Here is a 26578-nt window from a genome sequence, read left to right as displayed (position 1 = left end):
TCTTCTTAACAATTTTTTAAAATTGTGGTAATATATACATACAATTTATCATTTTAACCATTTTTAAGGGTACAGTATTAATTACATTCACATTGTTGTCCAATCATCACCACCATCCATCTCCAGAACATTTTCATCAGCCCAGACTGAAACTCTGCATCCATTAAACAGTAACTCCTCACTCCCTCTTCCCCAGAGATGGTTCCCCTGGTAACCACCATTTTACTGTCCCTGAATTTGACTGCACTAGATACCTCATATAATTTGGATGACATATTATTTGTTCTTTTGTGACTGGTTTATTTCACTTAGCATAATGTCCTCGAGGGTTATCTATGTTGTAGCATGTGCCAGAATTTCATAATACACACAATTTTGGTAGGTTGTTTTCCTTTTCATTTAATACATTTGAGAGATCTACCCTGACACTTTTTAAAAGCCACCCAGTATTCTACCAGATGGAACCATCATCACTTATTTACTACTCTCCTGTCAACAACCATATAAATTGCTGACAGAATTTTGCTATCAAAACAATGCTAGAGGCCAGTGGCTCACACCTATAATCTCAGCACTCATGGAGGCGGGGTATCGCTTGAGGGCAGGGGTTTGAGGCCAGCCTGGGCAACAAAGCAAGACCCCTGTCTCTACAAAAAAATAAAAACAGCCAGGTGTGGAGGTGCACGTGTGTAGTGCTACTTGGGAGGCTGAAGCAGGAGAACTGTTTGAGCCCAGAAGTTCAAGGCTGCAGTGAGCTATGATTGCACCACTGCACTCCCGCCTGGGTGACAGAGCAAGACCCTGTTTCTAAAAACAAACAAACAAAAAAACCAAAAAACCCACAAAAAACTATGCTAGAGTAAAGACACTTGTAAATACATTATTTTGTATTTGTACCAGTTATCTGGAGGATAAATTTCTAAAAGTTCTATTACATGGTTAATAAGAATGTACATTTAGAATTTTGATAAACAGTGTTAAGTTAGCTTCTTAAAGTATTGCCCCTGCTGGCATCCTCATCAACAGTGAATATAACAGCCTTTTTGTCCATATCCTTCCAATGAGGAATATTTAAAATATTTTTTGTCCTTGCTAGTCGTATAGGTGATAAGCATGGTTATTTAAAGTAGGTCCCCCAACACAAAGAAAAGATAAATGTTTGAGGTGATGGATATCCCAACTGCCCTGATTTGATCATTACACATTGCGTACATGTATCAAAATATCACACGTACTCCCAAAATATGTACAACTATGACATATCAATTTATAAAAACAAAAAAATAATAAAGTAGGTACGAGGGGGGACTGCAAGGTATGCAATGAGGACGGAAGGATGCTCAGGGGTGAAATTTGAGGGTGTCAGAGTCCTCCTCAAACCTACCTGGATGACTCTTCTTGCCGATCCAAGGCAGAGAACAGGATTCCAGTACAAACTGGCCCAGAAGGGGCTCTGCTTGGCCTATAATCAGGACCGCTAGTCAGTAGGAATGCACGTGTGCTTGACATTAAAATATTGACAATTCCACCATAGTGGCTGGTGACTGACCAGTGCCCTAAGCCCTACTCTTGAATCCCACCCATCTCCCCACAGTCCAGCAACTTAAGGGTAAACCCACTTCCAAAAGGGGCCCTCTTACACCCTGCCCAGTGCTATGACCAATGCCTGCTCAGGTTGATCCTTATTTGTGCTGACTAGTTGTTAATAGTTGGAATATTGCTTCTGCCTACCTGAATCTAACTTTCTGTGAGACTCATTGATTCCTTCCCCTGCTCTATTTCTGAGCCTCTAGCACCATGTTGTTTGTCTATCTCAGTTACGAGATCATGTCTCTTTCATTCATTCTTTCACTCCCAAAATGTTTATCAAGCACCTCATATACAGCAGGTGCTAGACTAGGATCCCAGAGTATTACTGCGAAGAGGGCAAACACTGCTGTCCCAGGCCTCACTGGACTTACACACCAGGAAGGAAGGCAGGTGAAAAGGAATGGGAGAGACAAAATAATCCCCAGTAAGAATGAGTGCTGGAAAGGAAACAGCCAAGGCTCTGAAGATGAATTAATGAATGATTAACTTCTGTCCTCATTGCATATCTGTGCATCCTTTCTTATATCTACTTCAAATGATAAGACTGGCAAGGATGAAACAATTTTGGAATACTCCTTACTGCAAGGATATGGACAAACGGGCTCTCATCGTAGCTGTGGATAAGAATGCCAGTAGGGGCAATATTTTTGGAAGCCAGAGATGTTCCAGTCTGAGACTTAAAGGAAAAGGCAAAAGAGGCAGGGGCAAGGCAGGCAGAGAAGCCAGGCAGTGTGTGCAAAGGCTCCCAGTGGGAAAGAGCTGGCTGTGTTTTAGAAGAACCTGGAAGGAGGTAAGAGTGAGCCCAGGGAGCTCTGGAGGTGCAGCTGGAGACGGTGCTGGGTCAGGTCACGCCAAGCCTTACGGATTACGGCAAAGAATTAGAGATGATCTTACGTGTAACTTTAGAAAATCCAGCACCATTTAAGTCTGCCCTCTCCAATACTTCTCAGAGTGCTTGAATCAAGGAGATAGTTGGTAAGAGGGAAATACACAGAGCCCCTGTAGCTTTCTTTTATAAACTCTGCCTGGTGCCCATCGGTTGCTGTGACCGCTGCTTGGGCAGTGCGCATATGCCCTGAGTTAGAGAGATGTTACCTCCACTTCCCCAGCATCCTTTATGCTCTTCCACATCTTTACCCCCTTTAAAACAAACAACCGCAATTTCCATCCTTGAAGTACACTTGACTCAAGAATAAAATCAGGTAAGTATTACTGAACACTTATGTGCTCAGCATTCTTCCAAAGTGCTTTGCCTACATCAACCCATTTCATCTACTCAACAACCCTACGAGCTAGGTAAGAACACTGCCCACATTTTACAGAAGGGGAAACTGAGGCAAAGGAAGATGAAGCATTTTGACCACAGTCACACAAGTGGTCAGTGGTAGAGCAAGAAGCTCCAGAGTCCACGTCCTTGACAGCTATGTGACGTGTCTCTCCAGCAAACACTTGCATGCAGAGTTACAGTCCTACCATCGATGTCACCCGAGGAAGCATTTTGAGAAGACTATAAACACTGTCCCTATGTGTTGCACATTTTACTTATGTACAATTCATACTTTTGCACCAACCTTTTGCATGAGGGTTTTACATCAATACCCTTCATACCACCTTTGCCTGTCAAATACGAACTTCTGAGATCAGCTCATGAAGAAACGTTTTGAGACATGCTATGTAGTGCCACCTGCATGCCCGGCAGTTTGCTTTCTGTAGCACCGCTATCACCGTGGCAATGCTTGCACAATCATTCAAATATTTCACTTTCCCGCTTATTATATTCTTAAAAGCAGTGGAAAATGGAAAACAAGACCCAACTATTGATACTAAGGATACAAAGCACATCCTAACTACAATTAAACTAAGGATGAAAATCATTGCACATATTGAAAATAATCAACCATTTGCTTTGCTCAGTTGTCCGCTGGACTTAAGTTGGTGAAATGTTCAACTGCGAATGAAAAGAAAATAATTTTACAAATGTGTGTATAAAATGTTGGAACTATACCATAGGAAATGTGTCTAGGGCCCAGTACAGTTAGTACATTATTTATTTGGTTTTTGTTTATTTATTTTGTTCTCTGGGAAGAGAACTTCTATAAGTGTATCCTTCAACTTTTGAGTGTTTAGCTTTTATCTGAAAATATGGGAGTAACTGTATTTGCTAATTTCCTTCATTATTTGCCAGTGACACAAATGTTTTGATGGTATGCCACATCATATATCATATCGTATCCTGTCCAAGCCCCACTGGACAAGTCACTGTGTAACTCACACACAAACATGCCCAAACCCACTTTCCTGTTCTAACATATCAAAGAGTTCAGCATTTACAGAACTGTCCACTTACCTTTAACTAGTGAGTAATCTCTCGCCTTCCTTTTGTTTTCACTCTGATAACCTTCAGATTTTGATTGCTATGCATAGATGTCATCTTTTTCTTTCACACATTCTTTCTTCTGGATTGCTCATCAAAGCCTGTAATACAGACGAGAGAAGCTCCTTAATTTCTGTCGGCACCTGGGGAGGAACTATAAATCTCAAGTCAGTGACATTTCTAATTTATTTCTAATTTTCCCCTGGCTGGCTACAGTTTAATCACAGTTTCAGAAATTCACCTACTTACATGAGCTTTAAAATAGAGTTCTCTCAAAATGCAGATGAAATTGAGGCTACCCTCCTTACCGACTAAAGGTTTGATACCAAATTGGCTCCTTACAGGATGCGTGCCATGGAATAGACCGTGTGAGCGTGTCAGACTTTTCCTGTCTCCGTAGGAGGAGATTCTCAAGTGCTCAAAGTTATCGACAGTCAGGGGTAAAGTCAGGGCTGTCAGAGTGGGAGAGAGGACTCAGGAAAACACCACCTCGGAACCTGTGTTTCAGAATTACCGAAACCAGGATGGCATTCCTGAATCTAGTTTCCAACAGATGTCCGTTGTGGCGAGAACGCAACACGTCATGCATACTGATGAAATTTAATGTGCGCATCGTGCCATAAGACGTCCTCATTTATATGTAGTTGTCATTCTCCCTACCAAAGAGAAGGAAACAGCTTTCTCCGCAGAAGCTCTGCTTCAGTCAGTAAGCACGCTTCTCCCCTGCCAACTGTGAGGCCAAACTGCTTCTCGCACACACCAGCATGCAAAAAGTGGACGAGGAGGATGGCGGTAGTGGCAGGTGTGACATTCGTCGCCAAGTGGCAAATGAAACTCTCCTGTGGCACCATCCCCACCCCGTCTGACCCTCTCCTCCCCCAGACGTGCAAGCAGGTGAGGTGCACGATGGTGCAGGAAGCAGAAAGGATTCCTCCACAGGCCCCTTCGCCCCCCTCCCATTCCTGACGCCATGGGACAAATCCATCTTTTCTAGCAGGAACTCGATATTCAAGGAGCTCAGCTACAATGAGAACACAACAAGGGAGTGCAGGCTGGGAGTTTCTTGTAGGCAATTATTTTTCAGTATCCTTTTAGGAATAGAGAGGCTGTTTCAGGAAACAAAATAGTTCATTTATCTATGAACTCTCAAAGCTAGTAAGAGTTAAGTTTTTAAATTAAGCATCTAAATGCTAACAAAATTAAAGTTAACTAGTAAGAGCTAATGTTCACAGAGGGTAGTGATAGGCATAGTAATAGTTTGGGCAGTGCCAAAATCAGTATGAAGAACTCTCAGCCAGGCATTGTGGCTCACGCCTGTAATCCTAGCACTCTAGGAGGCCGAGGCGGGAGGACCACTTGAGCCCAGGAGTTTGAGACCAGCCTGAGCAACATGGAGAAACTCCAACTCTACAAAAAATAGAAAAATCAGCTGGGCATGATGGCTTGCAACTGTACTGCCAGCTGCTCAGGAGGCTGAGGCAGGAGGATCGCTTGAGCCCAGGAGTCCGAGGCTGCAGTGAGCTATGATTCTGCCACTGCACTCCAGCCTGGGAAACAGAGTGAATCCTGTCTCTAATTAAAAAAATAATAATAAAATAAAAATTTTAAAGAGAATAAATAAAAAGAACTCTCCCTCCCAGGGTGCAGAAAGAATATAGCAGAGCTATGCCGTAGCCCAAGCCCCGACTTTACAGATAAGATAACTGAGGACCAGAGAAAGAGAAAGCAACTTGTAAATGTTACACAAGGCAGAAATGGCACTGGAATGACTGAGTACATTCTCTGCTCCTGTCACACTCTCTCTCCACATCTTTCATGTGTCTGTTGGATGTCAAAAGCACAGTGTCTAGTGCCCTGTGTAAGGAACTAGTTAAATCCCTTACTTCTTTAGTTAGTGTTAACAAAGACTACACAGCTGATGTCAGCTCAGACCACAAGGGTAGAAAAAAGAAAAATAACGAGATTCCTCCTTGTTGCCTACAACAGCTATTAACACTATGTATTGCGCGCCCACCATAAGCCATACAGTGTGCCAGGCAAGACACTGACATTGCTGCTAATGCTCCTAGGAACTCTGAAAATAATATGGATGTTATTATACCATAAAGATGAGGAAACTGAGTCAGAGAAATAAGATACCTTGTCTGAGGTCACATACAGCTAGTAATTTCTCAGATTCCATGGCCCCATGCACACTGACTTTCTCTCTGCAACAAGCAGCATTGTAAACCAAGGAAATACGCATCTACTTGAAAAACCCAGAGCCCAGGAATAGAAATAAAGTGGACAGTATTTGGAAGGAAACTAGAGAGAGAGAGAAAGGAAAAATGAGCTAAGAGCATTAGGATAATCTATTCTACAATAACCCTTAACATGCACGAGAGATACGTGTTAAGATCTTTGAATATAACAAATATGCAAATAGAAGTAGACCACATATTTTCACCCACCAAATTCAGTACTCGTGATATGGGGTATCTGAGAATGAACAAAGAAGGTCAAGATCTCAATGAGTTAGGGTGGATGAGTTTTGATCACCCCACTGTGTTAGTTTTCTAGGGCTGCCATAACAAAATGCAATGGACTGGGTGGCTTAAAGTCCAGTGGTCCTCAACCTTTTTGGCAACCGGGACCAGTTCCATGGAAGAGAATTTTTCCACAGAGGCAGGGGGCATGGGGGGACAGGCAGAGCTCAGGCAGTGATGTGAGCGATGGGGAGTGGCTGTAAATACGGATGAAGCTTTGCTAGCTTGCTGGGTGTTCACCCCCTGCTGTGCGCCCCACCTCCACCCTGGTTCCTAAGTTTCATGGAAGACAATTTTTCCATAGACAGAGTGGGGCTGGCAGAGACTGAAGAGCTGTGTGTCCCGGTACCTAACTGGTCTGGGACCAGTACTGGTCTGTGGACCGGGGGTTGGGGATCACAGGTTTAAAGGGTATAGAGTTTCAGTTTGGAATGATGAAAAAGTTCTGGAGATGGATGGTGGTGATGGCTGTATAAACACTGTGAATGTACTTAGTGCCACTGAATTGCACATTCTAAAATGGTTAAAATGGTAAATTTTATGTTATATATATTTCACCACAATAAAAAAATGCTCAGGAAAAAAAAGTATAGAAGCAAAATCGCAGGGATGGGGATGAGGAGGACTTAAATTATTTAGACATCAGTTGAACGTGTCATTCTGCTAAAAAATCTAGCAGCTGACAAATTCCTGGCTTGCCTAGGTGACAATTTCAAAACTTGGAAGGCAGAGGATACTACACGGGGAAGTGTTTTTCTAGAAAGAACTTTTTGGGCAATAGAGAAATGAAGCAAAGAAGTGGTGGCATGCTCTTGGAATTCAAGGCAGTTGAGGCAGGGAGGCTGGGGTCTTAGTTTGGCGCCTCTCTGGTCCCAGCACTGCCTGGCACTGCCCCATCTCTATCCCTACTCTTCTGCTCACCCCGTTCATCATCTACTCGGCAGCCAAAGTACAGGTAAAAATATGGAAATGCACCAAAGAAAATGCACCAAACTCCTATCCATGTGCCTATCACTCCAAAGGAACAGACGTTGTTTTTCATATTTATTTCACATCCTGCCTTTACTCTTTTAAGTGATAGAACCACACGGAGTTGAAATCCCCTATGTTACTTCCTCTAGTCCAATTCTTCCTTTCTCTTCACAGGCAACTGTTACAGCCTTACCAGGTTTATTGCCCGCTGCTCAAGAGGAAGCCAATAGCTGAGACAACAGGGGTTACAGCAGAGACAGAGTAACATTGTAGGTGCTGTTAGAAGAGGCGGGAGGAAGTTCTCAAATTCATCTCCCGGAGAATTTAGGAGAAAGGGATTTTTAAAGATAGTTTGGCAGGCAAAAGGCTGGGCAATTGGGTCTGCTAACTGGCTGGGTTCGGGGCAGAACATTAGCAATGTTGAAATTGTCTTCTTTGCTGACTCGGTTCTTGGGTGGGGGTTACAAGACCAGTTGAGTCAGTTCCTGGGTATGGGCCACTGGTCTGGGTGGGTGGGCTGTTCCATTGGTAAGCACGGCCTGGAAGATACCTTAAAAACTAGCCTTAGCTTTCACAAGGATGATGTAATCTATGGGAGCAGTGAAGAAAGCTAAGAATCTTTACGACCATCAGCTATATGACTCCCGAGTAGTAACCAATTCTAGGAAAGCAAGCTAGGGAACAATGGTTGGTTATATATATATTTCCCCACCAGAGTTCCCACCTTGCAGGCCTTTATTAATTTTATAAATGGTGGTTTCACAACCACTATTATGACTTTGGTAGATACCTACTTCATGTATGTGTGTGTCCGAAACAATATAGCCTATGGTTCTGTAGTTCCTAAACTTTTTATAAAAAGGATCATTCTGTATATTATGTTTTACTGAACAATTGTTTTTGAAGCACTGTCATAATTTTGAGATCCAGGTCATTAACTGTTGTATTGTGCTCTATTTTATGACCATATTATAGTTTAATTCTCCATTTCTGAGCCGATGGCTATTTGGGTGGTGTCCAATTTTGGTCATAACAAAGGCTTCGACAGTGCACATCCTTTGTTGCTCTCCTTCTGTAGACAGCCTTCTCTGTTCAGCTGCAGGGGTTGTTTGGGGCACAACCTGCACACACACAAGTCTGTGAGCACTGAGTGCACACGTGCAGGAATCTCTCCTGGTAGATCTCACCGGGGGCGGTCCAGCTCTCCTAGGTATTTGGAAACGTGGGAGAATCTTTTGTTGTGTTGGGGCAGGGATGCTAAATTCTCTACTGTGCATAAGAGCTCTGAATAAAAGAGACTTGTTCCATACAAAAGATCAAGAATCTCTCCTTTAAGACACGCTGCCTCTGATTTTTGTCTCGCAATAGAATCTTTGTGTTGTAGAATATGCTTTTATAAGTCTAACTAGGGGATGACAACTTGCTCTCCAAAGTGCCACCTGCCACAGCGGAGACTGCCTGTTTACCTCAATGCCTTGCCAAGTCTCACTGTCAGCTTTTTGAATTTCTGCTACATTTATGGGCATAAAATGCAACCTCATTGTGATTCTAAACTTGCATTTTCTGCTTTTATTAGTGATTCGGAAAACCTATTCATATTTTTATTGCTCATTCATGTCTTCTCCCTGGGGAAGTGGCCTGCTAATAAGGTGCCCATTTTTCTATTGGGTAGTTAAAGTTTCCCTTTTTGATTTGTAGGATCTCACTAGATATTCTGAAAACTTGCTTTTGTTAGTTATTTGGGGTTGTAAATGTCTTCTACCAGTTTGTTGCTTGCCTTTTGACTTTATGGCGCCATGTTATACAAAGGTTACACATTTTGATATAGGTAAATCCATCCAATCTTAAGTGTGATTTTTGTGTCTCTATTTTGTAAAATCTACTCTAGGCTAAAATCATAAAGATATTCTCTTTTTTCCACACCTAAAGGGTTTTAATTTTCATTTCTTATATTTAGGTTTTAAATCCATCTCACAATTTATTCTTGTACGAAGTGTAAATGAGGAATCTGATTTTGTTTTTCGTATGGGAAATCAGTTGTTACAACACCATTTACTTCTATTAATAATACTCTATATTTCCCACTTTGACTTCCAATGCATCCCGTGTCATATAGAAAGGACCATATCTGTTTAATCCTGTCATTGGGCTCTCTCTTCATCTATTTTTGAATTACCCTTCACTAATAACACTCTCTTAATTACTATGGCTTTATAATAAATTTGGATACTTGGAGGAAATTCTCATTCTTTCTTGTTTTGCAAAACTCCCTTACCAAATTCTTGAATATTTACATTTCCATTCAAGTTTCAGAATGCTGTTGGGATTCTGCTTAGAATTGCAATGAATTTACAAATACTTATAAATACTCAACATTTCATAGTATTGATCTACCCCTTCCATGTATATGGCGTATCTGGTCATTTCTTTAGTTCTTTTTTAATGGTTTTCAGTAACCTTTTTCCTGAACCAGCTGCCTATCTTCTTAAAACTTACTCTACATTTCTGCATAGTTTTGAGCGCTGGAGTGATTTTTTAAAAACCGAAAGCTGAAGGTATCAACTCATCCATCCCTGAATGTAGCTCTCCTAAGGCCTTCTGTTATACTTAGAATGAAATTCAAACTCCTCCTGTAGCATGAGTTATAGGACATGGCTTTCTATTTTTTCTCTTAGATTTTATCTTGTATCTTTGGTTACTCATTGAGCTTCTTCTTTTTTTTTTTTTTTTTGTGAGACAAAGTCTCACTCTGTTGCCCAGGCTAGAGTGCCGTGGCGTCAGCCTAGCTCACAGCAACTTCAAACTCCTGGGCTCAAGCAATCCTGCCTTAGTCTACTAAGTAGCTGGGACTACAGGCATGCGCCACCATGCCCGGCTAATTTTTTCTATGTATATTTTTAGTTGTCCAGCTAATTTCTTTCTATTTTTAGTAGAGACGGGGTCTTGCTCTTGCTCAGGCTGGTCCTCAAATTCCTGTGCTCAAATGATCCGCCCGCCTCAGCCTCCCAGAGTGCTGGGATTACAGGCATGAGCGACCTCGCCTGGCCTAGTCATTAAGCTTTAGCCACCACGGTTTTCTTTATGTACTCCAAACAGATCAAACTAATTACACTTTGGGACCTTTGTCCTTGCAGCTTCCTTTTTCTGCAACCTTTTCCCCCAGCTATGCATGTGGCTGGTTTCTTCTTGCTATCTGGGCCTCAGCTAAGATGTCCCCTTTTAGAGAAACCATCTCCGCCCACCAGAGAATAGCCTTCCAATCATCCAAAATGGCACAGCTCTTTTATTTCTTCACGGCACTTATCACCATGTGAAATTACCTTCTTTAACTCTTTGTGGTGTATTATTCCCCACAATGTAGAAAGTAAGCGCCACAAGGTTGAGGATGGTGCTGTCTTATTCTTTTCTGTGTCCTCAGCACCCAGAGCAGTTGCTGGCACACAGTGGGTGTTCAATGAACATGTGCAGAATGGACCAGTGAGTGAGTGGACAAATGAGCCAACTTGACCCCCCTGGTTGCTCTTTCTGTGTTTTCTTAGATCAACATGGGGGTATTTCCTTGCTCCCACCGGCCACACATACACTAGCAAATCAATAATATTATGTAGACATTTCTAATCTTGCAAAGAAATAGCTTAACTGCAGAAATACTTATAAAAGGGACTCAAAAAACATTGACGTTCTGCATATCCAGGTTTCTAAGTGGCTTAGAACAGTGAAAGTCTCACTCTCCATTCACCCCATTTCTATTCCTAAGAGATACCTATTAACAGTTTCTGTGCATGGAGCCAGAAACTTTTTATCTATTTACAAATCCCTATCCATCTACCTATCCATCTCAATCTCTCTCTCTCTGTCTATCCATCTATCTATCCTAATCTGTCGTAGATTAGACGATTTGAATGATTCAATAAAAGAAGTTTTATTCTTGGCCGGGTGTGGTGGCTCACGCCTGTAATCCTAGCACTCTGGGAGGCTGAGGTGGGTGGATTGTTTGAGCTCAGGAGTTCGAGACCAGCCTGAGGAAGAGCAAGACCCCGTCTCTACTAAAAATAGAAAGAAATTATATAGACAGCTGAAATATATATAGAAAAATTAGCTGGGCATGGTGGTACATGCCTGTAGTCCCAGCTACTCGGGAGGCTGAGGCAGGAGGATTGCTTAAGCCCAGGAGTTTGAGGTTGCTGTGAGCTAGGCTGATGCCACGGCACTCTAGCCCGGGCAACAGAGCGAGACTCTGTCTAAAAAAAAAAAAGAAGTTTTATTCTTTTATTCTTATTGAATAACTGTTATTTTTTAATGGATCTGAGTTTGTTAAGAAGTCAGATCCTCAGTCCCCCCTTTAGAGGTTCTGATTCCACAAACCCAGGCTGGGGCCTTCATTTTCAGTAAGTACCCTGGGTCATTCTGACACAGATGGCCCCACAACCACTTTTTGAGAAATATTCACCTGGGTCAAGGCAATTTAATGCTGTCCTTATTTAAAACCATGCAGCCTCTGAACACCAGAGGGCAGATGGAGCCACATGTGTGCCCAGTGACATGGTATGTCACATTCCTTTTGCTCAAGAAGAGAGTGCAGGTGCCTCCACTGAGGCCCTGAGAACCCCACCTGCTTATAAAGCCACACAAACAATCAGGAAAACAGCTCAAAACTGGCAGCGAGGTGAGATCAGGTCCAGGCTGGGCAACATTGTGAGACCCCATCTCAAAAACAAACAAAAAAACTGGCAGTGAGGAAACCTGGGTTCTAGATTCTGTGTGGCTCTGGGCTTCAATTTCTTTATATGCAAAACGAGAGACTGGGCCCCTGTGATGTGATAGTATAAGAAATCTACATTAGTTCTTCCTCCCCAGCTCCTGGCAAAGAGCTGCTAAAACTCTTATAACTTCCTGAGTGATTGGGCTGAGAGGAGCATCTTTCGTTATTCATAATAAGCCCCTTTCAACCAGTCTGAGTTTATGTTAATGAGATGTCTGGTGGCTAGAGGTCCCCAGATAGCTTTGGGATGGGGGCTGGTTGCCAGAGAATGAATCATGTGATCAGAAGGTTGGAACTTTCAGCCCCAGCCCTAGGACTCCAGGAAGGGGAGGGCCTAAAGATTGAGTTCAATCGCCAGTGGCCAATGATCTACTCAATCATGCCTACCTAATGGAAGCTCTGTAAAAACCCTCACCGATGGGGTTTGGAGAGCTTCTGGGTTAGCGAATGCATCCAGCAGTTGGGAGAGCAGCACACCCCAAACTCCACCAGAACAGAAGCTCCCGCTCTTGGGGCCCATCTGGCCCCTGACCTACGTACCTCTTCATCTGTCTGTTCATCCACATCCTTTGTAATATCTTTCGTAATAAACTGGTAAGTGAAGTGTCTCCCTGAGTTCTATGAGCCATTATAGCAAATTAGCAAACCTAAGGAGGGGCTCGTGGGAACCCCCAATTTGTGCTTAAGTTGGCTAAAAGTGTTGGAGGCCCAGGACTTGTGACTGGCGTCTGAAATAGCGGCAGTCTTGTGAGACTGAGTCGTTAACCTGTGGAGTCTGACACTCACTCCAGGTAGATAGTGTCAGAATTGACCTGAGTTGAACTGAATTGAATTGAATTGAACTGAGGACACTCAGTTGGTATCGGGAGAGTTTAAGAATCGACTGCTTGAACCCACACATTTGGTGTCAGTAGTGTTGTGACTATTGAAATAAAGTTTTTCTTTCAACCAGATAAGTGTCAAAGTCTATTCCAGCTCTAACGTTTTATGGGAAACCTCAACATCTCATGGATTCGTGATTGGGTTGTGGCTGATTTTTATCCTATACCTTCCAAATTTTCTAGGATGAGCTTACATTACTTTTGTAATGGAAAAGAAAATAACCAAAACATTTTAAAAGATAACATTTTGCATTATTACTCAAACAGGATTTTCACAAGCTGAGATGATTGCTTCTGTTCTAGAACTAAGTTCACTACTCTCATATTCATGAACATACACAACAAAACCTCTATACACATTTATCCACCAGATTGTTTTAAACAATTTTAAATGCTGTTATAATAGGCAAAACTGGATCTGTGACACTAAACAAGATAGGAAACAGCCCAAGGATCCAATTTCAGCTGGAATCTCATACCACATGGAGAAATTAAACAATTCTTAAATATTTAATAATATCCTGTAATTTTTTTAGACTCCTGGGCTTCAAAATTTCTGACAAGGTAATTCCTAAACCACAATTAACAAAAATAGGCAACCTCCCAAACAGTCTCCCAAAGCAAAAGTAGAGTCCTCGGAGCACTGCCGGTGAGCATGATGCATACAAGCGACACACCCGCAGTGAACAGCAGAAGCCAGAAAGGATTTGGAGCTGGTCCTGAACTGGTGTCTGCTGAAAAGACTGTAGGCAAAGAAGGTTGTGATTAGAAGATCGTGACACTGCCAGCACCCACTTATTAGCACGTCTGGAGAATCACAGAAAGGAAGACAATGCAGTCTTCACAACCAGAGCACCCATCCCAGGATACTTACAAATACTTGCTGCTATTCCAATCTTCGGAGTAGTTCGGTCACTGCTCTAACAGGAGTCATAGGATGCAGACCTCATAGCCAATCACTCCAGGTGGTCTCCTAAGAAAGACCCCGGCCACCTCTTGGTTGCTCAGGCCATAAACCTATGCATTTTCTCTCATCATCTCACTTCCCATTCATCAAACCCTAGGAGCTCTACTTCTAAAATATGCCCCTCTATTCCTCTATATCTCCTTATCTGCAATGCCATCACCTTAGCTCCAGCCACTACCATTTTTCCTTGAGACTACTTCAACAACCTCCTTACTGATTTCCCCATGTGACCCCTAAGACAATCCTTTCTTCCCACGATAGCTGTATGGATTTATCAGATCACTTTTCCCCCTGCTTAAAAACTCAGTGTCTTCTGATTTTATATAGACTAAAACTTAAACTCCATTCCCTATGTGGTTCCTATCTATTTCTCAAACCTCATTTCATGCCAGTCTTCCCTGCACTCTCAACACACCCTACATTGGCCTCCTTTTCCCACCTAACTCCGCCAGCCCCACTGTCATTGCAGGACATTTGCACCTGCTGTCCCCACTGCTGGGATCACTGTTTCTCCAGATCTTCACATTGCTGGCTCCATCTCATCATCCCATCTCAACTCGAATGACCCCTGACCACTATATCCTAAACAGTACCAGCCTGCATTTGTGTTATTCTCTACCCTTGTTTATTTTCTGTATGGTCCTGACGTTACACTGTTCACTTGCTTGCTGGTTTCCTTTCTCCACTAGAATATTAGCTCCATGAAGAGGGAGATATTGCTTTGCCCTGTTCACTGCTAAATCCCCATAGCCTGGGACACACACATAATCTATACTCAGTGACTGTGTGTCAAATGAATGCATGTGGTATTTCAGATTAAATCAGAACCCAACTTTTCAATGTTCCCCCTCCATTCACATTTAAAACTCAATTTCTTGCCTGGAAGGCAAGCTGTGAATTTGCAGAAGAGATATTTCTCCCTCTGCATATCCTCACTGTCACCCCACAACTAGGTTAGAATCTTTGACATGGAGCTCATTTCTCTGAAAACATAAGATCCTTTGGAGATATCAGTCAAATGAAATTCAAACCTCGTTGACAAGCTAAAATGACTCTTACAGCATTGCTTGACTTGGGGGAACGATTGTGTAGGTTGTCAGTGCTGGAAGTGAAGGGCTTAGAGTCTGAGGGGGTTGATGGTATGTCACATGGACTGATGCAGGTGGGTATTTTTAAAGTGCTAAGGAAATTTGCAATACTCGGTGCTCTAGCCAGGCATGTAATATGCGGGTTGCTCATTTGGGACCCAAATAAGAGAATCAACTGAAGTTTTAAATGGGTCTCAAATCAAGGTATTTTCATCTAACTTGAGCAATGGACTCCAGAGTGGTAGTGGCAGCCAATATTCTGCACCCTACCATACTTTATAAGTCTTTTTTTCCTATTCATCACCTTTTTTTTTTTTTTTTTTTGAGACAGACTCTCACTCTGTCACCCAGGCTAGAATGCAGTGGCGTGATCATAGCTCACTGCAACCTCAAACTTCTGGGCTCAAGCGATCTCTGCCTCAGCTTCCTGAGTAGCTGAGACTACAGGCGTGTGCCACCATGCCCAGCTAATTTTTTCTACTTTTAATACAGATGGGGTCTTGCTCTTGCTCAGGCTGGTCTCGAACTCCTGAGCTCAAGCAATCCTCCCACCTTGGCTTCCCAGAGTGCTAGGATTACAGGCGTGAGCCACTGCACCCAGCCAGCTTTTTTCTTTTTTCCTTAGGGAAATTCTGTGAGGTTGGCCAAATGTAGTTATTATACCTATTTTATACATGTGAATGTGAGATTCAAGATCCCCTAAAGAGCAAATACCAGAATCTTGATTTGGAATGAAGATCTTAACCAATAAGAAAAATATTGCAAAAGGCATTTTAAAAATCAACTTTACTGAGGTATGATATATGTACATAATAAAATGCCTCCATTTTAAGTGTACAGCTCAACATATTTTGACAAATATATATACTCCACTCCTGGATCCACCACTATAATCAAGATATAGAATATTCCTTTTTTTATCACAAATTTATGGGATATGTGAAAAATTTTGTTACATGTATAGAATGCATAGTGATTAAGTCAGGGGATTTAGAAGTATAGAACATTTCTTTCCCCTGAAAAGTTCTTTCATGTTCCCTTGCACTCAGTCCTTCCCCTCACCTCCTACTCCTGCTCCTAGAAACCATTTATCTGCTTTCTGTCACTATATACTAGTGTGCTTTTTCTAGAATTTCACATGAATGGAATCATACAGTCTGAACTTTTTTGTGTCTGGCTCCTTTTGGTCATCATGGTGTTTTTGAGATTCATCCATGTTGTGGCACATATTAGTAGTTTGTTCTTTTTTAATTGTTTTATTTTGCAGTATTCTATTGTATGGCTATATCACAATTTGTTTATCCATTCACCTGCTGAAGACATTTGGATATTCTTCCAAATGAAACCAGTTTCATGGGTTATCATGAATGCAGCTGCCATGAACACTCCAATAGAAATTTTTTATGGACATATAATTTCCTTGCTCTTCAAGAAATACTTTGGAGTGGAATTACTAGATCCTATGATAAAGAGTATTTTTAATTTTATAAAAAACTGAAAACTGTGTTCGAAAATGGTTCTACCATTTTGTATTTCCACCAGCTGTGTGTTGGAGTTCCAGTCGCTCCATATCCTCATGAACACTTGGTATTGTCAGTCTTTAAATTTTAGCTATTTTAGTAGGTATGAGGGGGTATCTCATTGTGATTTGAGTTTGCATTTCCTTGATGGCTAAAAATGTGCATCGTTTTTTGTGCTTATTGCCCATTTATATAACTTCTGCAAAGGGCAATTTGAGAGGCAAGAGATAAAAATAATTTTATGTCTCATGTGTAAGAACTTGCTTTATTTTAAAAACAATTTTGAAAAATGTAACCTGGCAAAGGATTTATAACTTATTCAGACTATAAAGAATCATAAACACAGTAATCTGGTAGAAAATATCCAGATCTTATTTTTTCTTTAGTATACATTCTTTTTCTTCTTTAGTATACATTCATGTAATGCTCTAAGAAATTAGAGGGAGCTGAATTTGCAGGAAAGGGCTACGACTGAATTAGCTTGATCTCAGCAAAGAAGGAAAAGACTTTTCTTTCTTCACTTTCAATTACTCTCTCTTCCCTAGACCTCATTTTATAGACCATGGGCTCAATTATTCACAGCATCTTTTTATATCTAGCCTCGTAAAACCGTAAGGTGAATCATTACAAAATTAATATTCAACAGGCTTTATATAACTCTGCTTAATGCAATGCATAACTCAGATTTTTATCACCCCAAGGCCTCTCAAGGTCTATAAATGCAACCAACTTAATAAGATACCATGTGTTTTAACTCTAACATTACCTCAACAACCTTCACACCACAAAACCACTAAATTTAGACTCAACAACCAAACAGACATGGATGACAGAAATGGACTGTACATGACATAAAAGGCCAAGCTCTGGATGATAACAAGCTCTCATGATAACAATCAAGACTGTGTTCTGACATTTTTGTTTTGAGAAACTCATGGTTCTAATAAAAAGGCGCTGATTTTGCTTCCAGAGCACTTACATAAAAACCACTACAAATTTTTTATACCACGTAACCCAAGAGTTTCTGGCTTGTAAATAATCAACACTTCCCAGGAGGCAAAAAGCAGATGAATGCATCTAGGTACTGTCCTCTAGCCCCTACTCAAATAAAATCATTTCCAACCTAGAAGGAGTCTTACAGATCAGTGGTCCCCAACCCTTTTGGCACCAGGGACCAGTTTCATGGAAGACAATTTTTCCATAGTCCAGGAGGAGGGGGTGACGATGGTTTCAGGATGATTCAAGCACATTATATTATTGTGCATTTTTTTCTATTATTAGTACATTATAATATATAATGAAAGAATTATACGACTCACCATAATGCAGAATCTAATACTGCCATGGAACTCACAGGAGGCGGGAGGCGTAGCTCAGGCAGTGAGGCAAGCAATGGGGAGTGGCTATAAATGCAGATGAAGCTTCACTTGCTCACTCGCCACTCACCTCCTGCTGTGCGTCCCAGTTCCCAACAGGCATGGACCAGTACCAGCTCCTTGGCCTGGGGGTCGAGGACCCCAGTTATAGATCATTCTGTCCAATGATCACATTTTATAGACAAGGAAACCAAAGTCCAGACAAGTGAAATTACCAGGCTGGGGTCAGACAACCAGTTAAAAGGAGCTGGGTGTTAAATCCAGGTCTTCTGACTCAGACTCTGAATTCTTAGTCTTGCTTTCTTTCTTTTTAAGATTTTTTCCCCCAGTTTTCAATAGTTACACAGATTCAATGTAGAAATTTTGAAAAACTCAGAAAAGCATAGAGAAAAAAAATTGTTAAATCCATTTTTATGAATTTAAAAATTGTTAAATTGTTAATCCCAATACTTTGAGATAATCACTCTCAAACTCAGTGGGGCACTGTGATGTAGAAGTTAGGAGGGCTGCTTCTCAAGTCATTCATCTGGCTTCATATCCTGGCTCCTTACGCTTGACAAGCTTGTGACCATGGGAGTCACTTAACCTCCCACCCCTTCAGTTCCTTTGTCAGTAAAATAAGGAGAACAAGCTCTTTATCTCCTAAGGTTGTAAGAACAGGCAGGATGAAATTCGCAAAGCATTTCACACAGTGCTTGGCACATAGTGAACACTCAATAAACAGTCACCATCATGATTACATCCTTCCAGACATTCATTTATGTGTACATGTTTTTATTCTTTAAAACAAGGAAACGAGTTCTGTGGTCTTTTTTCACCTGATAGTACATCTGCCATGAAAAGTCATTCTTCAGTGGCCTTTACATTACATCAAACTAGCCCAGGGAAGTCCAAATTTTAACGGTGATCTGGAAGGCCACATGCTGGAGTTCTGGCTACTAAGAAATGCCCACAATCCAGCGAATCTCTCAGAGTTTTGGGTTATATCCCAAGAAACAGGGCTGCAGCCCTTTCCCCAGCCACATCCTAATGGTGACTCCATGACAGAGCTTCGGAAAGAACATGGCTGCACAGCCTCATTCAGAGCTTCTGCCACCTCAGTGTTGGCAGGAACCAGAAGGGCCCCAGTGACCTTCCCACACCAAGGTCATCTCAGAGGATGGTTTGTGATGTTATCGTGGCCAGAGTGGTGATTACCAGGTAAAGCACGGATGGTTTTTGAGAATAAAAACTGTCCTACTAGGATCTCTTTTCTTTCTAACCTGCACCAAAACAATCCAAAAAATCTACTACTACCTATATTTGAGAGACTCCAGAAAGAACTATTGGCCTGGCAATGGTCAGTGACTAATGGGCCACAGCTGTAGGAAGTGCTGTGTTAATGTTTATGAAGCTATATCCTGTATCAATGGGAGAGTATATTGTGATTGATTAGTAATGTCTGCAATGGAAGATGGCAACAGTAAGGTGGTACAGATGCCATGATGCTGTACTCTGTGGTCTATTTTAATGTCCTCACTTTATAGATACAAAAACTCAGGTTCAGGGCAATGAGGAATAATGGCTCATCCAAGGGCGCAGAGAGAGTACACAGCAAAGCTGAGACTAGTAACCACTCCTTATGGTTTGTAGCTCAGCATTCTTCTCTCCATGCCTGGCTGCCTTTCTTCTCTGGTGGGCGGGATGGTTTCCTGTCTTATAACCATTAGGTGGTCCTGGCTTGAAACAACCCGTTCAGGGCACTTCCATAATGAATAAATTATGCCAAGATAATTTAAAAAAACACACCAGTTCCAGCTTTGTACTAAGGCCCTGGCAACAGCCAGCACACAGCTGTTATGAGGATGCGTATTCTATTTTGACAAAAGACAGGTGGCTGGTTTTGTCTTGTTGGTCTGAGATAACATAATGTGCAGAAAGAGACAAGCAGGGAAGAAGAGACTTCTTTCCCTAGACTCAAGCATAAAGGGATTTCTTCTTTGCATAACTGAGCTCTAAATAAGTAAAATACAAACAAATGTTTACAATATTGTTGAGATGTTAAGTTGTTGAGAAATGCCTACGGAATTTTGTTCTAATTTGCATCCTCTCCAGGAAGATGGAATTCACTATGAACTTTTTAATGGTGGGAGGAAGACGGCACCATCATTTATTGCTTCATATGGTCACCAGATATGTACTAAGTGATTGTTAAGTGCTTACTAAGTGCCAGGCATGTGCAAGCCACCATGGCGATCAGAGGAGAAATAGTTTTTGTCCTCACATGAAGTCTACTGGGAAAGGGGGACTATTAACAAGCATTGTAATGCATATGTATATACAAATAAGAAGACAGTATTTATGGAGCAACTGGGCAGGGGTGAAATTATTCTCAACAGGATCGGCATGCTTAAGTAGAGAGCGCAATGATTTGGAGCCAGAAAAAAGAGTGCTGGAATCCCGTTTCCTGCCACTTACCTAGTGGGTGACCTTGAGCATGTCACTTAAACTTTCTACCCCAATTTCTTTATCTGTGAAACAAAGCTAATAATTCCTACCCTGTCGGGATTATGCCAAGTATTGAGTTAAAGTTTATTAAGTTCCTAGGGAATCCTGGCACAGAACACGGGTGCAACACATATTTGTCAGAGGAATGCAAGAATCATTATCAAACACACATTGGGTCTCTAATAGAAAAAGGGACATTGTGAAGAGAGTGATGAAACAGAGTAACGAGGCATTAGTCTTGTCTTATACCTAGTTAGAGACTGAGAACATACAGCAAATAGGTAACAGAGCCATAAAGAAGCGCGCTCTGTGTTGCTGGGTTGGGAAGTGCACAACGGAAATGTCTAATAGAAACATAATGTGAGTCACAAATGAGAGGCACATGTGTAATTTCCAAATTTTTAGTAGCCAAATTAATAAAAGTAAAAAGAAACATATAGAATAAATTTATTAATATATTATTTAATCCAATATAGCCAACATATTATTATTTTACATATAACCAATGCAAGTTTATTGATGTAATATTTGCCCTTCTATTTTTGTACTAAGCCTTCAGAATCCAGTGTGTATTTTATACTTACACTGCATCTCAATTTGGCCTAGCCATATTTCAGATCTCAGTAGCCACAGGTGGCAAATGGCTTCCATACTGGACAGCACGATTCCAGAAGTTTGGAGATGGGGGTGTTTGTTGAAGATAAGGCAGTCAGGTGGGCTTAGGGAGGAGGTGGGCTTGAGCACAGTGGGCATGAAAAGGCCTGACTTGGTGTTCTTCATAGCTGTCTCCAAGCACAGAGTCTTGTGTTGCAGGACCGTATAGACGCCTCCTTCACCTGGCTGGCTCTGTGTCACGGACCCTCCAAATCTACCCTACTGGTGCGGGGGCCATACTCTTGGATTTGGTTCTACTCCCTGATGGCACACTTGGACTCTGAGATTGTCCTGTGCTTCCTGGTACCCTCTGACTTGGCACAGTGCACAGCACTGCACATGTGGGAAGCACATACACGTAAAAGCAGATTTCTTGTTTGCACAACACAGCTCTAAATAAATAAAATACACAGAAAAGACTTGAGGTCGCCACGCTCTGGCTCCCAAAACCATGAAGCCTGTCAGAGCCCTAGTTTGTCCCCTAGCCTAGAGAGATACAGAGACAGTTATCAGTTAAACAGATCCCAGGAATATTCCCAGCAGAAGACCAGTCTCAGCATGGGCTCCCTGTGGGGGACAGACGGGCACACGGCCCGGTTGTGGGCGAGGCATTTGGCAGAGAAGAACTAGGAAAGGGAGGAGATGATGTGACCCTTTGAGAGCAGGTCCCAGCCTGCTCTCCTGAAGTAAGGAGACCCACGTGGCTAAGCAATGTGCAGTGATGTGTATTAAAAAGAAAGTCAGATGACGAATAAAAGACTAGTGAGAAAAATGGATGTAAAAGGAGAGGGGTGGAGGCCTGGGAACCAAGAGTCCCGACAACAGCTTGGTAGCCCCTCACCTGAGCAAGCGTTTGCAGTGTCCCCTGCACTAGGGCCCAGGCTGGATCACAGCGGAGGGCTGGACCCACATCAGCCTCCTCCCTCGTCCTGGGCCATCCCGGGGCGCAGTGGTTCACAGCAGGGCAACAAACTCGGGCAAGCACATAAACACAAGACGGGGACTGGTTGAGGAGGCAGGACACGTTCTCCTCACGACTCCTCAAGGTATCCCCAGCAGTAACACTAATGACAGAGGAGGATGAATTTCTGAGTGGTCTCTAATCGTAGCTCAATAGGTTCATCATAGGAACACATGCCCTGTGTGTAGAAGGTGCCACCCCCTGATCCACCCAACTGTCAGCAACTGGAAGGTGACCCCCAGTGTGGGTAGGTCTTTTAATATTTCTGAAGTTTTAAGTATGGATTTTATGTGACATTTTCCAATTTTTAAATGTTTTTAACTATGTCAATACATTTTTAAACATTGTGCTGTTTCACACTGTGAGAGATAAAGAAAATAGGCCATGGGGCTGGCAGCTTGAGATGTGTACTCTAGATTCAGGAAGACGTGGTTGAGAGGACTACCGTCCAGCCATTCGTAACTTCTCAGTCCCATTTTGCTTTGAGGCTTAATTCAGATTATGCCCATGAAGGGCTCAGCATAGTTTCTGGCACACGGTAAAGGCAGTTAACAACTGGTGTCGTTGGCTAGCTCTAAAGAACTTTGGAGATTTATTTCTAACTATTACATAGAGAATCAACTCGCAGGATGCCCCCAGAGACAAAACATCTGAAACAGGGTCCCCTCCCCACAAATGATTCCCCATCTCTTCATTTCTGTCTCACGGCTTAAATTCATTGCACTTTGTCAATTCATGAAACTCAATGGGGTTGCACAAAGGAAGTAAGGGGGAGAAAAGGTCAACCTAGGTGGAAGCGGAAGTTGGGATAAGTTTTCTAGAAAGCAGTTTGACAATGCTTAGCAAAAGACTAAAACCATTTGTATGCCTTTTTGGCTCAGCTATTTTATTTCAAGGAATTTAGCTTTAAGGAAAATAAAAATGGTCTTTGATAAAGATTTAGTCCTAAGACTGTTTATGACAGTGTAGTCTATCATAGAAACAATCAAGGAAATGAAATGCCCATAAGGAGGAGATTGGCTGCAGAAGTTATCATGTTAGCTGTGTCCCCTGCAGTAAATGCCACCAGAGCAGGGTCCTTGTCTGTCTCGTTCACCACTGTATGCACCACTATATCTGAGCTGGCACATAATAGATGTCAATAAATATTTAAATACATATGAGACAGCTTATGTAGTATGATTCCATTTTGGTAAAAGAAGAAAAAAGCGTGTGTTTCTGAAATTGTGCTATTATACTTTTCCACGGATCAGGAGTCTACAAACTCTAGCGCTTGGGCTGGCTAAATGCAGTTTTATTAGAATACAGCCACGCTCTTTCTTTTACAGATGCCAATGGCTGTTTCTGCACTAAAATGGCAGAATGGCGTTGTCGTTGCCACAGAGTCTGCATGGCCCAAAAAGCTGCAAGTAAGTTAACCCTTGAACAATGCAGTTTTGAACTTCGAGGGTCTAGTTATATGGAGATTTTGTTTTTTTCAACCAAACACAGGTCAAAAATACAGTATTCATAGGACACAAAACCTGCATATATGGAGAGCAGACTGCAGGATTTGAGAATGCACAGATTTGGGTACACATTGGAGGCAGGGGCGGGTTTCTGGAATCAATCTCCCTCGTATACCATGCGGATGACTGTATTCACTGTCTGGCTCTTTAGAAAAACAGTTTGCTAACCTCTGCTATAGACAGAAGTTCCTTCTGAGTACTCTAATGCACACACACTTGTATGTAATATATATGCATATATTTTTCTTACAATGAACATGTATTACTTTTTTTTTTTTTTCTGTTTGGCACAATTTAGGCTCGGCCAAGGGGAGTGTGGTATCACCACAGGGATCATGCGAAGTACTACTTTTATAGCCAGAAGTTGGGTTTTTTTGTGGTTTGTTTTCTTGTTTTTTTTTTTTTTTTTCACAAAAGAAAGGTAGAAGGAACAAAGGAAGAAAGGAAGGAAGGGAATAATTATCCATATTTATCAATATAGAAAAATGTCCATAATAAGTGAAAATTTTAAGTATGGCATGGACAGAATGGTTACATTTTTGTAATGTCTGGATAAAAACCTGAAAGGAAACATACAAAAAGGTTAGCATGGCTGTATCTGGGCAAGGGAACTACAAATCGCTTTTATTTCCTTCTTTACTCTTAGTTGTATTTTCTAAATTTTCCAGAATAAGTGTGCTGCCTTTTTTAATAAGAAAAGGAGAAAATAATTGATATTGAAGAAAAAGAGAAAAGAAAACAATTGGTCTACATAAATAGCAGCAATGTTTCTACCAGTCTTTGACATGTAAGCAAGGGAACATCCACTTGGTGTCCTGGGGGTGTGTCCCTTTGGGCACACTGCTTGTCATTCCTGCACTCCACTTGAATGGTAAGGTGGAGGGTTAAAACTTAGTGCCACTTTTTTTTCCCCCTAAAGTATTTATTCTGGCTCCCAACCTGGTATGGATACTTTTTCTTCATATTAAAAATAATAATAATAATAGACTAAATTCCTCCCAAAACACAGCTTGCATTTCTATCTAGATGAGAAAATGTGTTTAGAAAAGAAGTTTTCTGGCTTAGTAGCCGACGCTTGTGGTGCCCCCTCAATCACACTTCCCTGATTTCAGTCTTCGCCCAGATGGACAGTTCTGGCAGTGTGGACAGCTCCCTCTTCATTCTTCCACCATGTGTCTCTCTGCTTTTCTGCCTCGGCATAGGGTAGAGGAAGGTAACACCCCCAGAGGCAACTCCCAACAATGGGAGCAGAGGACAAACACCCCAGCCTCCAGGCTGGGGGGTCCTGACGGAGAAGAGCACCTGTTGCCCACACAGGCCACCTTTCTTGGCTTTTCTCCTTCCCTGGCCCACTCTCCCCACCCCTCTCTCCTACTTCCTGGGCATCTCTTCCCAGACTAGCCTCCTGCACCCAAGACATTGTTTCAGGTTCTGCTTGGGAGGAACTCAAACTAAGAGCTCAGAAGGACATGGCAAACCAATAGCAAGAATTACACCACACTGCCCCAGAAAGCTCTTGTAGATGGTGTCAAACAGAGCTCATTAGAGTTTCTAGGATACATTTATTCATTGTATGACTATTTATTAGACCTCTACACTGGGCCACAGGTGTGCTGGGTATGGGATAGTGAACTATTAATAGATAGACATAGTCTATGCTCACAGATCACAAGACATCAAACAGTGATCATGCAAATTATATTATGAGAAAGCACAGGTAAGATGGGGAAATACAGCAGAGACTAATCTAGTCTGAGAAGCAGCATGGGGTTTTTTGAGAAGACAACATTTAAACTGGTCCCCAAAGCCGGGGTTAGCCAAAGAACGGGGAAGGGCTACGATATTTCCTCCACATACAAAGACTGAACAAAGAAAGTGGATATTTGATGGGCGGATTAACCACGTTAGAGGTTTGAAGATTTAAAAATATATACAGCCAGCCAACACTCTCCCCTTTCATCTGACACAGGTTAAATATCCTAAGAGCTGAACAAGTGCTTGAGTATCTTCAGGGTATTAATGACTGAGAGGACCAAAGTTGGCCATTACAATTTAAACATGGCCTGGATCACACTGTTGCAATCAGAGGCAGTGTACTTGGTGGCTTCTACTCTTGTTAACTGGGGAGAGGGTGGCTCTTCTATCATGTGGCAAGAAGCAGTCTAACTTGTTCCAAAGACCTACAGCTTCAGAGCCACAAAGATGTCACTTAGAATTGGTTTGAAGAATGCCAGCCTGCTAATTCCCCCTAAAGTGGTCTCAGAAGAAACTGATGCTTACAAACCTCTAGGGCACACATGCTTCCTGAGACTCTGAATCAGCTTAACTTCTTCTTAAACACACAGTGCTTCATGTGCTAGAAAACGCAATAAATACACCTTTGGTGTTTCTGTGTTTGTGATATATTGCCTTTTTTCTTGCAGCAATCTCGTAAGAGTTTTATTTCACATTTTTAATATTCTCACTGCATCCTAATACTTCAAACATTTTAATAAATTATGGTTCTCTGGTTCCTACTTCAGAATCATTTAACTGATTTAATGAGCACTGTCTAATTATTGCATTTCACCTTTCATATTAGAGTGCAGTAGTGTTTTGGCTGAAGTAGCTGGTAATAGCTCAAACACTCAGAAAAAACAATGAGGATGGGTAATGCAGGACTCACAACAGTTCATTTTATGCCACATATAATTCTTAAGGATATATGTATATAGATGTATATATACCTTAATTAATCAATTCACTCATACATTCATTCCATATTTGTAAAGTGCCTGTATGTGCCAGGCATTTGGGAAAGACATCAGAACAGTTTCAGTGGTGCTTTGATAGTAAGGCATCCCTTTATTGGGGACATAAAACATAGTGGTGAAGGACCCTTGAACCAGACTGTGTATATATATTTAAATCTTG

The 26578-nt window shown here is 41.8% G+C and overlaps 1 protein-coding gene across 1 annotated transcript in view; it reads right to left on the bottom strand.

The window, feature by feature from the left end:
* FRMD4B (FERM domain containing 4B) overlaps window positions 1-26578 on the bottom strand; it is a 293677-nt gene that overhangs the window by 202364 nt on the left and 64735 nt on the right. Inside the window, exon 2 of the mRNA XM_045529652.1 lies at window positions 3938-4065. The gene's annotated coding sequence lies outside the window, so the exon portion shown is untranslated. The remainder of the gene's footprint in view (window positions 1-3937; window positions 4066-26578) is intronic.

The sequence above is a fragment of the Lemur catta genome, chromosome 18 (genome assembly GCF_020740605.2).
Source record: "Lemur catta isolate mLemCat1 chromosome 18, mLemCat1.pri, whole genome shotgun sequence".
Taxonomy (NCBI): Eukaryota; Metazoa; Chordata; class Mammalia; order Primates; family Lemuridae; genus Lemur; species Lemur catta.
This window is presented reverse-complemented; position numbering and strand designations above follow the sequence as displayed.